The sequence below is a fragment of the Coenobita brevimanus genome, chromosome 111 (assembly GCF_032717465.1).
Source record: "Coenobita brevimanus isolate Jiangsu-jjx chromosome 111, ASM3271746v2, whole genome shotgun sequence".
Lineage (NCBI taxonomy): Eukaryota > Metazoa > Arthropoda > Malacostraca > Decapoda > Coenobitidae > Coenobita > Coenobita brevimanus.
The window spans coordinates 33,127,043-33,141,668 of record NC_137064.1 but is presented as its reverse complement, the minus strand read 5'-3'; positions in this window follow the sequence as shown (position 1 = coordinate 33,141,668).

Here is a 14,626-nt window from a genome sequence, read left to right as displayed (position 1 = left end):
TTAATAATAAAACCTTATAACTGGGCGCTCCTGCAATAAAGGTAATCCTAAATCTTCACACAGAACGGACGTAGGCGTAAAAAAACGGAAGAATAAGCTTACCTCACCCACGCCATCGTCCGCCACATCCTCCTCGTCCCACGACCGGCTGGTGGCTGACTGGGGACGGGGCGAGCTTGCCGGAATTCACGGGTTCAGACGCTTCGAAGCAGAGAATGAGCGCGGCTCCAGAGGTTTCGGACCGTCCAGTACTTTTGCATTCTCACTGTTCGAATCCATTCCCTCTATATATTCACCATGTTAAGGAGTTTTACTTTGAAGCACTTCGGTTGAACTAGGACAGTCTAGGAGTCACTGTCGAAAGCTTCATCATTCAAACTACCGTCTTTGGGTTGGACTGAGAATGTGAAATGACTACAGACAGATACTAGATGAAAGAAGTACAAAGAGAAATTACTGAACCCCTGCTCCCTTTCTTTTTTTAACTATTTTACCCTATTATCCCCGCCAGCCCTCAAAGCTATCTCCTATCCCATCTCCCTGGCCATTATCACCATCCCCTATCCCTCTATACTCGGCTGTCATCATCTTTAACTCTTCAGTCCGAGGATGCGACATTTAAACTATCTTCGGACAATTTAATTCCGCTCAGGAGATTTTTTCGAAGTGAAGGAGTTACACATACTTTATTAAGCCCTTTATTACCAGGAGTTTCTTCTGTGTTGAATAACATCGTCAGGAAGTAGCAAGCGTAAACTAGCAAATTACGACATCGGACTGAAGAGATTAATCTCATATAAAAGACCTCCCAAGCTATCCTCTAACCCTTACTTTTTTGCTGTTATCTCACGTTAACAGAAAAGATGCCCTAGCAAACGACCACGAAAGGATTAAACGGTTTGCTGTGGGTTTCTTTTATTGCAATTTCGAAGTCTCTCTCTCTCTCTCTCTCTCTCTCTCTCTCTCTCTCTCTCTCTCTCTCTCTCTCCTGTTTCCCCTTGTCCTTCACCAAATCGCTCTTCACTGCATTCCCAAATTTCCTGACCTCCACGTTGTCTTCAGTAAGCTATGTATCAAAGTAAAAGGTTGGAAATATACTGTTCCATTGGCTGCTACTTATCCTTGCTTATTTAACACAGATATGCTGAAAGTAACAAGGCCGCGGAAAGTAGCAACTGATCTATTCCGGTAATATCTGGTTGGCTGTCTCGTTTCGCTTCCTCTTCGTCACACCTGTCGATATTATGATCACACAGGAATTCCGTACCGGCAGGTGTGCTAACTTTTGACATTACCTGTGGGTTTGATGGTAGACGTTACGCTGAATTATTGGATGAGAATTTCTTGATTAATACAGTGCTTTGGAATGACGAAAATTAATTCATCATTATCCAGTCCTGTATTACTCCACAATGGACGTAACGACCCAGGTCTAGGCTCCTTATTATACTCAGTCCAGACATTTAAAGCCAGGGTGACCAGCCTCCCTCCTCCATGAGCGGGATTATGTGAGCAATGCGTCCTAACAATCCCTCTGATGAAAACCCTCAACGAGGCTCCTCAGGTTGCAGCATCTTAACCCGCTAGAACACCAGGCATCGCTTGGTTATATGGTTACCTCCCAACGCAGTAAATGGCTTCTTGGGTTGTCAGGAAACCATTTGGCTTGTCACTCAGTGTAGAGTCACCTGAAGGCAGCACCACATCGAGTGAGTGGATGATGGGCGCCCCCACCTACCACAAAGAAATGACTAACAAAGCAAGAAAGTGCATTTACTTACCACGGACTTGCTTGGGCAACGTGACAAGTGTTTCAAAGGATCGTGTAGTCAGGTTGTGGTTATTGTGTGCATTGTGAATATGGCAAATTTCCTTTAAATACACACTTTCTTCACTCAAAGCCAGATATAAGTGCGACAGTGAAAAAATAACGAAGGAAAACAGCACTTACTTCATTCCTTACCCAAGCTGTACTGGAGGCTGCTGTGTAGGAATGAAGGACTTTTGAGAAGACAGTAGATGAGGGAGAAGCAGAAAGTGTGAGACGTGAGATTTTCCACAAACATTTTCTAGCAATTTCTCTTTGTCTCATTACCTGTCTCCTACTCTACTTTTTATTTCAGGCCTCACTCCTTCATCCCAATTTTCGTTTCACATTTTTTTTTTCTTCTGTTTCCGTCTCACTCACTTGGTTTCTCATTTCTGCCCCCAGGTAATTAAATCTCGCTCAGTTCCTGTCTCACTCTGCCATTTTCTTTTTCAAACCCTCTCCCACTCAGTGCTGTATTCCCTCTTGCGTCTGAGACTTCCAGCCACTCATTAATTTTGTTTTAGTGTCCGTCTCACTCCCATTTTCTGTTGCAGACCCAGTTATTTGTCAACTCTCTCTTTTCCTCTCTCTCTCTCTCTGGCGGTTTAAGTTCAGCTAGAGAGAAAGAGAGAGAGAGAGAGAGAGAGAGAGAGAGAGAGAGTCCTTCACGCGGTGACAACGATATAACCAGGCAGCTCCCCTGCCCAGTTATACAAACGTCCCTCAACCCCCTCCCTATCCCCCAAAAAAAGAACAGTGAAATACAGGAGGCCAGCTTCAGCAAGTAGTCCACTGGGTGCATATCCAGATGAGCTTGAAACCAGAACATTAACAACAACGCTTTGGGTGTGCAATGCTCTCTTCACTTTAACCTGGCCTTAAACTGCCATCTCCACACCTTAAATGCTAAGCTGTAACGAGAAATTAGCCTCAGAATATGGTACTAAAAAGGAAGACATTTTATAGAAAGGATGTTGGTCTATTGTGCTTTTTTCTGCCACTGAAATACGTGAAATAAGATGCCAAAGGACGAAAATCTGGGCCAACTTACGGTGACAGGACTATAGGTGAAGGAAAACCAGGGGGTGAAGACTGACAATCCGTTTATTGCAGTGTCAATACAAATATAATATGTACACCAATGCCACTGAATAAACTCTTGCCCCCCATGTGAGAGACAGCCATACCAGGGGACAGCACAGGATGACAGCTGTACCGGGACATAATTAGTTGTACCGGGACATAGTGACAGTTGTACCGGGACATAATTACAGTTGTACCGGGAGAGCGAAGGATGATGACAGCTGAACCGGGACAATGACGGCTGCACCGGGACATAATTACAGTTGTACCGGGATATAGTGACAGTTGTACCGGGACATAGTGACAGCTGTACCGGGACATAATTACAGTTGTACGGGAGAGCGAAGGATGATAGCTGAACCGGGACAATGACAGCTGTACCGGGACATAATTACAGTTGTACCGGGAGAGCGAAGGATGATGACAGCTGAACCAGGACATAATAAGTTGTACCGGGACATAATTACAGATGTACTGGGATATAATGATTGTTGTACCGAGACATAGTGACAGTTGTACCGGGACATACAGTTGTACAGCAGGAGCGAAAGATGATGACAGACGAACCGGGACATTATAAGTTGTACCGGGACATCATTACAGTTGTACCGGGACAGCAAAGGATGACAGCTGAACCGGGACATCATTACAGTTGTACCGGGACAGCAAAGGATGACAGCTGAACCGGGACATAATGAAAGTTGTACCGGGAGAGAGAAGAATGATGACAGACGAACCGGGACATACTGACAGTGGAACCGGGAGGGCGAAGGATGATGACAGCGAAACCGGCACAGAGAAGGGTGACAGCTGACGTGGGACATATGAAAGTTGTACCGGGACATGAAGCTCGTTGTACCGGGACAGCGAAGAGTGACAGCTGAACCGGGACACGATGACAGATGAACCGAGGCAGCCGGGGAGGTAACGGAAACGGAAACTACGATAATAAATAATCGGTTCGTGTGGAAAAATAACTCTGTCATCCCTTAGCATTCCTTCCACAAGTGATTTATTTCTTGGTGTTGGAGATACTGTAGATAGATTTGGTTATTCGCGCATTTTGAGATTCGCAGATTTGGAGATTCGCACATTTGGAGATTGGCGAATTCTGGGCTACGTCCACGAATTTCCATAAACAAGTATAGCTATGCCCAAACGCAGCTTGATTGGCCTTATCTAATTATAAACTGATATAACTATGACCTAAATCCAACCCACGTTTACCAACAAGCTGTTTCTCTTCTCACGTTATGAGAAGTGTGCGTATCTCCCTCTTGGTACGCGGACAGGTGACAAAATTATGCTTCCACAGGTGTGAGGCCAATATTCTACAGCAGGTGACACTGGAGACTCCCCAGCACTTTCCCTCTTGGCGATTTATTATGATTATGACACCTTGATGTTACCTCACTTATAAATCGTATAGACTTGGTGTGCCTCAATAAATCACAAGTGCATAAAAAAATGTAATATGCAAACTACGTCGACAAGATAAAGATGCTACGAAGTCTTACATGCCACCGAGAACCCAATCCCGAGTTCCACCTGCGAGGCTGGAGGGCAGCTCACCTGGAACAGTCAACGCCCAGGTGTCAACGGCTAATTAATGGAAAGCAGCGTATACTAAATTTGATAGACTTCATTAATTTCAACATCAAATTCTAGATAAGGATATTAAGTGGTCAGATACACTTGTTCTTCAAATTTGTCACCACGCCCACTTCCCACTCACAGCACTTTTTATCATAGGCGCATCATAACAGACAGTCTCCAATTAACACACCATCATACCAAGCCTCTCTCAGGTAAGGAAAGGCGGTGTAAAGCAGAGGCGGTGGGAAATTAGGTGAACATACTTTCTTCTGACTCTACCTCGCCATTAACTACTAATCACGTCAAACCACGGTTACAAAAACATGTTATGAAAACGATTACATAATTTGTCTCGCTCCGTCCAGCCTCCGCAACGATTACCAACTCTTTAAAAAATCATATACGTCCCACAAAGACTGTGCCGGGAAACGCTTGGAACCGAACGTAATGTGAGCAAACGCATCCGGGTTGAGAGGAAGACTTGTTTTTATTATGTTCTCTGGTTAGTCCTTGGCACAGATTTTGATTCAGCATTGGAAACCACGTATATTTATTCTTCAAAAAGGAAAAAGGAATGTGTCAGAGAAACTTCTTTATAAATGACATTACCTTGAGCAATTATATGTGGTTTAGCGGCTCCATTCAGTTAACGAAGCCCAGTAGTTAACAGTGACCTATGACCCTATCCGGCCTGTTCACCTTCTACATTAACCTGTTTGATTAGCTATTAACATCAAGGCTATTAACGGCATCTGTAAAATCATCTGACCATAAGACTGCTTTACAAGATCAATTTTGAAGTATATTGACGGAAGGTAAAATTGCGCGAAAATGTCAACCACCGAAATTCGAATTAAGTTAACCGATAGTCCAAAAGAAATCATAACTCACACGTAAAATACAGGATAAGTTTTCGAGCATTTTAAGGTCTGGAAGAGATTGTTTTTTTTTCAGAGAGTAGGATAACCCGCCGTACACGCATTTCAGTTACCACACTTCCAAACCGACCTTGTAAACTCGCCTTACAGGTTATTGAGTTAGTTATGTACGTGGTTTATGCGTGTCCACTATAAAGAAGCCTCCCTGACACACACACACACACACACACACACACACACACACACACACACACACACACACACACACACACAGCGATGAGTCGGGCGTCATGGAGAGTCACTGGGGATGTCTGTGTGATGGCCAAATGTTGCTCGAGACGTTGCAGGCCAAAGAAACTGAGTGAGAAGAGGAGGAGGAGGAGGAGGAGGAGGAAGGAGTGTAGGAGACTCGACAGGGGGAGTGAGAAGAGTGGGGGAGGAAGGACCAGAAGGAAAGAGTAGAGAGAATGGAGGAAGAGGAAAATGAGGTGGAGAGGAAGGAACAAGGAGGAGGAGGAAAGGTGGAGAGAATGGAACAGGACGGTGAAGGGGAATGGAAGGAACAGGGGGAAGGAGAAAAGGAAAGAATGCAAAAGGAGGAGGGAAAGCATGGAGAAGTAGAAGGGAGATGAAGAGGAAGACATGAAAGAGAAGAAAGGTAAAATAGAAAGAAAACAAGAACAAAAAGAAAATAAGAGAACTAGAAGAGGAGAAAGGTGAGGGGAAGAAAAAGGTGTAAATGAAATAAAGTGGACGAAAAAAAACAAAGCACAAGTTAAGAAAAATATACAAAAAGAGGAAAACTGAGGGAGAAAGACAACATCTGTTTAGGAAAAACTGTTGAGCGTAAAACTGCAAGATAACTGGAAAGGAAGGAAAATATGTTAAGGAAAAATTGTGGAGAACAGAAAATTGCGGAGGATGGAGGTTGCTCACTCGCCACTCTGATTCTCTGGGTCCCGAAGCAAGCAGGCTACGATCAGGTTGGGGTTATGGACTGGGGTGAAGGACTTGGGTGAGGGACTGGGGTGAAGAGTTGGGGAGAGGGACAGGGGTGGGGGATTGGGGTGAGGTGATGGGGGGTTTGTCTACCATTATTATCAATTTCTGGGGAAAGACACAAACACGTACGTATATATAGGCAGCCATCACTATTGCTCTCGATAGTTAGTTAGGTGATCAGTACTCCACGTAATAACAGCCAATCCTTGTTATTACTTCCGAGAGGTAATTACTGTAGGTGATTAGCAAACCATTACCTGTAATGAAAACTTAGACAGCATTTTTCTAATGTATTTTATGCACTGAAACTGACGATAATGGGAATATGGTGGATTTGTTTTGTCAATTCTGAGTGGATACATAAATTTTCTTTTGTTCTCATCACTTCTGCGAGACAAAACTGACGAAATTGGGAACAGTACAGCCTATTATTATTATTATTATTATTCATCGGAGGTAAAATCTTTGTGTCTTCCCTCAGCGTAAAAAATAAATATCTGAGAAATTATGAAGCCAAAGGACCACGACATGATTCACAAACATACATACGATAAATTCCGTATCCTAACTTTATTTTTCCTGGAACGACAAAGAATGAAGACTACAAAATTTCCCCATATCTTTGGCTTTCCTGGGAAAAACATATATTAATTACAAGACTTATTTTCTGCAGGAAAGATAGGAAAAAGATAACGCAGAATTTCCCCATATCTCTCTTTCTTCCTGTGAAATCAAATCTCAAGATGTACTGTGTTATTCCTGGAATGACGTGGGAAGAAAAACGCACGTTCTTAAGGTGTCTTTTGCATTCCTTGTAATCTTTGTCGCGGGATAATCTTTGTAAAACGGAGAAAGAAAGATGAGCACAAAATCTTCATCTGTCTTCTTCTACCTGTAAAACAAATCTTAGTTATTAGAATTATCAGTGGAAAGAGGAGAAAGACGGGAAGAAGAAGGCAAAAATCTTCTCATGTGTTTTGTCCTTCCTGTATTAACATAGATTAATTTCGTATTTTTTTTTTTTAATGTAGGATGGATAATAACATCGCAGACTCTTCCCATGTATCTATCTCTTCCTGCACGACCAAGCTTGAGTTACGAGGGGGGAATTATCGTAAGCTATTTTATGACTCAGGGCTGATCCATTCTTGCGCTAGTCTACAGAGGGTCACTGCGTCTACTAAGCAACTGTCGGCAGTTCTTGATGGAAAATGTACGGCACCGTCAAGAAAATGGGTCACTCCCTAGAAAATAGATAAATATGTGTATACAAATGCACACAAACATTTGATGAAGTTCACCTTAGCTCCACCTCTTCTGTTTTTGTAAGATTTTCTCAGTTCTTAAAAAAAAGCACAGCTTTTCCACACCGCATCTGACTCGGTTAGTTATGTTCGGCTTTCATCATCGATTCTTCACTTATGTTGTCCTTGACAAAGTTAAGTTAGTCTGGGTGGAAAGATTCTTTTTATGCAGCCTACTTCTGCACCAACATCCGACAACGCTCCTCATCACTGATGTGCGCCTCAACTGATATATACTGTTGCCACACAACATCACAACTGCTGCTTTTACACTTAATTTCTTGCATTCATATACCAGTAATTATATTAAGAGATATGGATACAGTTACACAAAGAGATACAGCACAGCATAATGAACATACTCATCCCCACGTTCATCACAGACCGGCACCTGGGGAGTCAACAAAGTTGAAGAAAATACATGAATGCATGTACAAACATATCCAACATACTTGCAAGGAAAGAGAATTTATTTAACAAACACCAACATGGAAGTGTGTGGCATAGTGTAGTGGCACAGACACATCAGACCAAAGCTAGAGAAAAAAAAAGTTAAAACTGTCTAAAGCAATAAACAATACCCAGTACTGGGCATCTGTCAGGGATGTACGGCTGTGGCACTGGCGGGGTGTAGCGTCTGACATTTACCACCCACAAGACTTGACTCGGCTGTTCCTGGCACACGGAGCAGAGACAGATTGAAAAAAAAAAAAAAAAAAAAAAAAAATCTAGTTGGGCTATACAGCAGAAGTAATTGGTCAATTTTAAAAATATAAATTACTCGGAAAACTCATAACCCACTCCATCCATGTTGTGTTTTATCTGAAACAAGGTAATACCAAGTTGATTTATTCATACTTTTGGTGTGAGAGAACAAAAGCAATCTCCATAATCCATTTATGGTAACAATGTCATTCCTGTTTTATACTGGCAAACTCCAAAAAGAATTCATTCAGCTCTGACAGCCAGAGGTAAAATCACTCACTGTATCATAAATCAAACATAATATGAAGTGATGGAGCTAACGTCAACCATTCTTCATAAAACGCTTGTTATTATATGGAAAACGTTATAACACGGGGACACACGGTAAGCGTACGAGAGGTCAGGCCGGGTCATGTGGTGGCCTACCTGGTGAAGATGGAAATATTATGAAGCTATGATTTATTTATCTGGGCAAGTCACAGCAAAAGGGAAGCTTTAGAACCAGCTTATTGGATCATTTAGCCTAACTACTTAAACTGAAACAAATATTGCATTATTATTATGATTATTATTATCATTATCGTACTTATTGTCAAACTTAGAGTAGCCAGTTATGAATTTCACAAGCGGCCAAACTTTATACACGTAATTCATTGTCAACATGAATATTAGCACAGGAATATATCAAGGTATTTATTGCACTTAAAAGACTAAAGGATATCAGCGGGATCTCTACAAGAGTTTCAGATAACACAAGTACAAATTATTAAGGGACATTTGGAAAAGAAAAGTTGTATTTTATACTATTTCAAACTTTTCCACCTAAAAGCAAGATTTTTGATATCCACAAGAATATTCCTAATGATAAAATAGAAATAAGTTAGAGGACATCTCAGAGTATTAGTAGTTAGTTATATTTTACAAGGTTCCAAACTTTTTACAACAATTTATGAGTATGCTCATAATTCATATAAAGTGTCTTACGCATAAATGGTTTTGTATCCATTCCATTAAGATGATGTCTCTTATTTTAATTTTGCTACTTTCAGATGCTTTTACTAAGCTGGAGAATGAACTGAAAATAGGCAGGAACAAACTTCATTAGAGCCTACAAGAAACCTTTTTCAAGTCAAATATAATCATCTGAAAGTACCAAGATAATTTAAAAAGTTGTCATCTAATTCAAGGGGTTTATATTCTGCATTCTGACTGGAAATGGGGTAAAGTAACTTATGATGATAATGATGCAATGTACGTGAGTGGGTGAAGATGACATGTGAACGAAGAGAGCTGAACTTGTAGAGATGAGAAGAGTTTGTGTCGTAATATACATCAAACGTACAGTCGTTAGCCATTGTTTCCACCCACCCGCTGCCCAATACCCTGGATAGGAAGTTGTAGCTAGAGAATGACAGCAAATGATGAGTGTTGTTGGGAGTGAATTTTTTTTTAGAATGTTCAAGAATCAAAATGAAATATTTCTTGTGCAGTCTACCAAGACTTTGAATGACCACCCTAACCCTGAAAAAAGTCATACCATTTGGTTTGGCAATTCAGGGCTTTTCTAAATGATGTAAGTGTCAAATGTGAAAGACCACTTGTGCAGTCTAACAAAACTCTAAAACTATCAACTTAACTCTGAACATGTCAACAGGTCCCCATTCTACCTGAGATCTTGGCTACGATTACGTTTCATCCAGGAATAAGATCAGCGAGTAAAACAGATCCTTTGGCTAATGCTTGTACTTCTGACAGTGGACATACAGGCTCTACACCACACTAAATTACTGGTGACACTGCCAACAACAAAAGTGTATTGAGGAATCTGGTGGCCTGAAATTTGACAACAATGGCCAACAGTGACAAAAATGTGTACCGTACTAATGATTTTTGGTAACCTGAAAAATGACTACCACTGGCAACAGAAATAAAAAGTGTATTATTCCCTTCCACCCAAGGACGTCATTTTACTTATTTTTCATGACACCTGACAATTATCTTCAGTTTATGTGGGTACCCTGGTGGTGACGCAGTTAATGAAGCCTACATTAAAATCCTCTAGGTCGACAAGCTTCTCCTGAACTAAAGAAAATCGTTTGTAGACATCATGGATAAAGTAAAAAGAAAAATTAATTGATAGGATTACATCTTTCAATATATATTTTTCTAGTTTTATTCATGCTGCCTCATTTCAGGAGAATTTTTGAACCAGTGGGGTTACATGCTGCCGTCATTAATACTTTCTCTACTAAGGTGCTCTCCTAAGGCAAATGAAAGCTGATATCATCTAAGACAAAATACAAAGAATACAAAGTACAAAGGAGCAAACAGCAACAGACCTAATGGAGGTGAAGATACGAAGAGCAAAGCAAGAAGGTTCTCTAGAATGATATCCTTTGGCTAAACGGGTTAATGACTTGATGGCCTGAAATCTGGCAACCCCACCGTCCAAACGTCGTCAGGTGACGCCCCACAAAATAATAAATTCACGTGTTCACCTCCCATGCGCCTCGTGTCACAGGAATTATGCAAATCGTATTCCAGCCTTCAAACAAGCACTCCAGGACACTGCAACACGGCAACCTTCCCTAAACTCAATATAATTTTCCAGAGGCAGCCATTAAATACAGTATATATATATATATATATATATATATATATATATATATATATTAGACACTTAGATTTTCTGACGTCTCTGGAATATTTACGAATCTTGCTTATTCTGTATATAGCTCAATGGAGAGGTGTCACATTTCAAGGAATTAATAACACGTACAAATAAGGTAATATAACAGCTGGAACACTGAATCACATCTACAAGTCAATTCAATATGATGTGAGTAACTACTGCAGTGCAACAACCCAGTGGAACTCTGTAATAAAGTACCAATTTCTTCAACATGCAAGGATAACAAGCAGACTGAAGATGACCTCAATATTCCTTCCTACAGTCAAATTTCTTGTTAACTCACTAAGCACAAAAGAAGGTTGAGAGGAACACATGAAAGTTACTCATAGTACTTATTGCAAAACCGGACAGGACACAAACCACCCAAAGCAACACATGACAAACTGATATCCTTGGGAGAGAAAAATACTGGACCATGAGATGGAAGCTGCAAAGCGTGAATATGAAACCCAGATTGATAAAGCGACCCGGGCGATACATTTCACTTACAACTGGTCGATGGGGACTTAGAAACTACGCTACATGCTTAATGTACACAAGCATCTCGGTTCAAGAAAAATGTACAAAACAATGAAGAATATTTAAATAACATCGACTCTGTATACAATGATGCGCTTTATTTGGGGGTGTGTAGGGAGAAGGGTCGATGTAAAATGTCTGAAGCTACATGTGAGACGGGTTTGTAAAATCTCTGGACTAGATATTCAAAGCTTGGGATGAGGGATAAGGGACTATAGTACAGTTTGATCACCATGGTAACAATAAATCACCATTAATCACTTATACTGTTCAAAAAACAAATCGTGATACTTACTTATCATTTAAATAACACCACTGGCTCTCATCTTCCTCCTTTTCCTCCTCCTCCAACACCTAATTTTAACTCTACAAGTTGATGCATAACAACATGAAGAGAGGAAAACTTGGATGCTGCTTCGTCGTGCTCGGATCTGAACCTAACCTATGTAGTTTACAATGGGATGGTAACAATGTAGACTTGGAAAAAGAGAATCAAAGCCATCTGTAAACTGAACTCACTGAGACGAAAAAAGAGTAACTCCTTAAGCCCACATTCAGCTTTCCCTAGTTGATCAAAATTATTTGATGCCAGCCAGAGTAAGGGCCTGTTCACAGTGAAAGTGGAATCTAACACAATCTGATGGAAGTTGATCATATAAGCTTGGATAAAGACTGGAACAACAAGTTTCACTGGACCACATTTTAACCCTTATATTTCACGTACCGTATCATGTATGGCAGCAGGGAAGGGCACTGCTCTGACTCCTATATATATGGAACAAGGTTTGTGCCACATTTTAAAACCAGCTGGTTCTAGTTTTGATGAGAAGAGACTGCACGGTCCTCTCTACTTCTAATCACTAGGCTTCCTCAATCAGCCTAAGATGTCTGTTGGGGGAAATATACGAGTGTTTACTGTATAGTGTAAATGGTATAATAAGGGTCACTGAAATGTCAAATACAGAACAAATTGTAAAGTAAAAGTTGGAGAGGTTTGTGATAAGTTCCTAAGCCTTCTATGACATTATTCAAGGCAGTCTGTGGACATTAAAATGAAATGTATTGTACAAAGGCAAATCACGATGAACATAACACAAAATGCTATGCTTACATGTTTTACTTGAACTATTGTCACTGAAAAACATCCACCTCAAGTAATTTGTAGTATTTAGACGATGATTATGAAATTATTATACACAAACAGTGGTACTATAATAAAACTACTGCATACTACTAATTTTGCAAGAAGTGTTAAGTGTGCCATAATTACCACGTAAATACCTGTACAAGTTAGGTAAGTGCATGGTCATTGTGATGCACTTTACCTCTTTTGGAGAAACCACTCTTTATTCAAGGGACGTCACTGTTTACTGATTTTGTCCCTAAATGTGAATGTTAGACAGCCGAAATTTTCACCAAAGTGGAAAGGTTATGCAAGCTGTTTCTCAGTCCAGAAATAATATAAGTGATAACGAGAAACAAATACCTGGAATGTAAACTAATAAAATGGGGTGTTCTCTGTCTAATTTGTAGTCGGCTTATATGATCAGATACCATGCATCAAAAATACATCTGATTCCAGCTTCAATGAAAACAGGCATTAATAATAAAATCCATGCTCGGGCTGAAAGGGTTGCTGAGTTTGTTTTCAATGGGCCTGTGTGTAACCCCTGCAGCACGGAGACGTCTTGCTTCAGCTGAATAAAATATAAAAGACGTGCCCAGACTGAAGAGGTTAAGGAAGTTTTGGGAGTTACTATTTGCGACTGTCAATGCAACACAATATCCCCGATGAAAATTATTGTTATTACCATCTTATCTTTATGTACACCATTATATTACAAGAGTTGGCAGTATTTTCGTTTTCGTCCTTCATTAGCTGGAGTTTGGAAAGACGCGATTGTGAGACTCGTTTGGGATTGGCTGTGAGGTAGAGGTGGCGTCATGGCACTGAACTCAACCATGTCATAGGTCAGCTTAAGCCAGCAACCGTGTGACTCACCTGTCATCAACACCTCAGCACACAATCCGCGGAATTCGGGGTCAAGCCTTCCTCAGTCCTACACACTGCACGTAACAAATAAGATAGTAGCAACATTAATTTAGTTCGTCAATATGAGAAAGTAAACTATACAGAGTGACGTCTTCTACTACTGTCTATACTGGGAGTCTTCGTTACTGGCCACTGAATTCTTAGTTAAACCACATCATTAACACCTTATATAAACACCTTGAGCACAATCAACAACGATAACTGAGGAAAGTACGCCTAATAAGTGACATCTGGCCATACACCTGTAGCTAAATGCCAACTTAGCAAACCAACTACTCCATCACTCAACCAATCATATAACGTCACTAAATGGCAAACTTAGCCAAACAGAAAAGAACTTAGTAAATCAGCCAACCACATGTACCTCATGGCCAGCTTAGTAAATACACTACTCATTAATCATATGTCTAAATATCTAATGGTAAGCTTAGTAAAATGGCCACCTAACGCTATCTAAATGGCCAACTCAGAAAAATCAAAGAAACTCACTAAATGGACAAGTCTGAAAATCAATCACTAAATCACCGTGCAACTGACGGTTAAAAAATCAATCATCTATCATCCAATCAATAGCAGCTAAATGGCCAGCACAGCAAATCAATCACTCAACCCTGGGAAAATAGGCAACTCAGTAATTCAACCTCAAAAACTACTGACAAAAAAGGATCAATTAACTGCAGCTACATGGCCAACTCAAATGAATCACCCTACATCACTTTTTCCTCATTCTTAACAACAAGGTTTTGATACAAGAGCAGGCCCCTCACAACTCTCCACCCGTCGCCGCCTCTCCTCTAGTCAGTCCATGTGTCGTATAGAATCGTGGCCTTAGGAGACTCCCTGACACCTCTTCCTTTGCCAAACTATTGCTACATATGACGTTAATGTTCGCTTGTTTGTTATGTCCAAACTTAAGTTTATAACAGAATATTTACCCCCATGATGTCTTCAATGTTATGGTATGTTCTTCCTACCTCTAGGGGC